At 40.8% G+C, this 2,500-nt stretch overlaps 1 protein-coding gene across 4 annotated transcripts in view; it reads right to left on the bottom strand.

The window, feature by feature from the left end:
* The window catches only part of eya4 (EYA transcriptional coactivator and phosphatase 4), a 79,125-nt gene extending 76,910 nt beyond the window's left edge, over window positions 1-2,215 (bottom strand). For all 4 annotated transcript variants that reach the window (XM_048250289.1, XM_048250288.1, XM_048250290.1 and 1 more), the window contains exon 1: window positions 1,775-2,215. The gene's annotated coding sequence lies outside the window, so the exon portion shown is untranslated. The remainder of the gene's footprint in view (window positions 1-1,774) is intronic.
* Window positions 2,216-2,500: the final 285 nt, after the last annotated feature.

The raw sequence follows: 2,500 nt of genomic DNA, 5'->3' as shown, positions 1-2,500 counted from the left end.
TGATAGAAATAGATTTTTGGTAATATGGTAATATGGATCTTTCGCAGATTTATCTCAATTATAACATGAGTAACACCATGCCTTAGCGCCTATCTCACAAATCAAAGAATTAGTTTTCTTATCTAATTATTTGGAAAACAATTGTGTACGAAAGTAATGAGTTGTTGTAAAACGCACATGGCTCCCTTAAGGATGTCATATAAAACCGTACAGTTGAATGTAACTCGTAAGTGTTTCATAATCATGACAAAGGGAGTCGGGTTGTGTATGTAGGCCACTGAGAGGACAGCCTGCATCCCCGGAATAAGAGACGCGCTTTGCGCGTGCCATGGCGCGTTACTGCTATTGTCATAGACATTCGCAGCATTTACGACGGCAGAATTCTCTAAACAGTCCCACCAAGGCTCTAAATACACGAACACGATGCTAAATATCCTGGTACATTTAAATTTACATTTTACTTGATTGAAACGTAGGTCGTTCCAAGATGTGTATGTCAAAACAAAAACACAACAGGACAAATAGGTTAAAGAGACTAAATTGACATTAGTATATAAGTAATTGGTACACTATCTACATATTAGCAAGCTGCAGTTTACCAATAGGCGACTAAAAGACTAAATAGCATTAAACACTCGAAAACGACATTATTTCATTAGGACACGTCCATAGCTGAAATGTACTGCCCAAAGCCTAATCAAACGGGTTCTTCGGGCACTCCTGTGCTAGTTACTAACCCCTCGCCATACATTATGCCATTAAGGACTTTGACATGTCCATCCCTAAATGTATGTAAAAAAGTCACCAAGAGAAAATTAATATTATTACCATTACACAACACTACCCATGTGAGAAAAAAATATTATGCATGTTTCAGCTCAAATTTAACATAGCACGCTTGTTGAACCTACGCCGTCTAATATTTACATTACGCACAAATACTTATAAACTGATCTAACATTAATTAATAGTCAATAACAAGTATTTTAGAGTGATCTGGACAGAGCACAATACTGTCTGAAAAGGTGCCCCGAATGTGCCTGGGACTTGTGTGAATAATGCCGTGAGAAGTCCGGGCCCCTACAGCGTGAAATCTACACCGGTGCGTCTCCGGGGGTGTCAGGTGTAGCCTAGCTCGTGTCGTTATCGCCAGCGCAAGAGCCAGGCCAATGGCCAGCGCTTTGCTGACAGTCCGCTGCATTCGCATGATATTAGGCTACCATTTCCTCCATATCAAATACAAACACGGACTCCACGTGGGAACGCGTGGCCAGAGGAAGACCCAGCCACAAACTTGAAAAAACTTTACTGGTGACGAAAAGGTTTACAAACAACTGTTTACACGGTGTAGAGAAAAAGATACAAGGCTCATTTATTTTATATACAAAGTAAAACACAAGGAAATCTATTTTTGTTTGCAGTAGGTAGGCTACATTGAAGTACACCATAGACTGCACTTACGTCATGTGATGTTGAACGCACGAATGAGTGAATGATGGGCAGATGAACGAATTAAAAAAGTAAGTTTCCCATTCATATATGATTGCATCACATTTGGGCTTATGATCTAACAACCATGCATTTATACAGGCTAATGAACGCTTTTTTGTATGTGTTGTGTGTAAACACTTTTGCATGTGTTCTTCGCGTATAATAAATTCAAAGCTATCTGGAAAACAAAATATAAGTATTGTGGGGGTATACTTCTGGTGAAATTCCTACAAAATGACATTTCTGTCTACGCAAAGGGGGACAAGCTTGTCAGTTCACATACCTTGGTATAAAAGTATTTTTGTACCACCGAAGATTTCCCAGTTCTTTTCCACATTCAATTTAGAGCCATTTCCGTGTACCAATATTTCTTAAACAGATGATCCGGGAAAAGTCCAGAAAACAGTCCCCACGCGCCTTCACTCTGTAGACTATTCGTGCAAAGGCTCGCGCTGCAGATATTCATCCGTTGCTGGGATCAGCAGACTAACCAAGAAGCCGAAGTGACCACAACAAACTCTAAGAAGACTCACAAACTACTCGAAAAAAAAGCTTTAAGTGCACTAAGTTCATCGAGTAAATAATTGGTGGTTTCTTTACAGATGCACTGTCTGGCAGCTATCTATTGCGAGGTTGTTTTTTTTTATTTACAGCACTAAAGTTAGCTCGCGCACTTTCGCACGCCGTGGCAGCACTTCATTATTGAGAGTTCTAGCTCCCGCAACACCGGTACCCACACCCCCTCCTTTCACCGACTACTGAGCGAAGACGGAGCGCTCTACTGCGCATGCGTTCAGCTGCCATGCGCGAGTATTTTGGCTCGAGCCCAAACCTGTAATGGGGTACAGCTCGAGCGCCTGAGATGCCATAATGAAATTCTTATTAATAGTTTGGTCCAAACGATCATGCCGTTTAATTCAACCCCACAAACGCAGGGATTCAAACTTAACTAATAACCAATGAGGTTTCTGATTGCCAGTGATTTAATGACTAAAATGCTGCTATTTAA

This window comes from Alosa alosa, chromosome 8, assembly GCF_017589495.1.
Source record: "Alosa alosa isolate M-15738 ecotype Scorff River chromosome 8, AALO_Geno_1.1, whole genome shotgun sequence".
NCBI classification, from domain to species: Eukaryota; Metazoa; Chordata; class Actinopteri; order Clupeiformes; family Clupeidae; genus Alosa; species Alosa alosa.
This window is presented reverse-complemented; position numbering and strand designations above follow the sequence as displayed.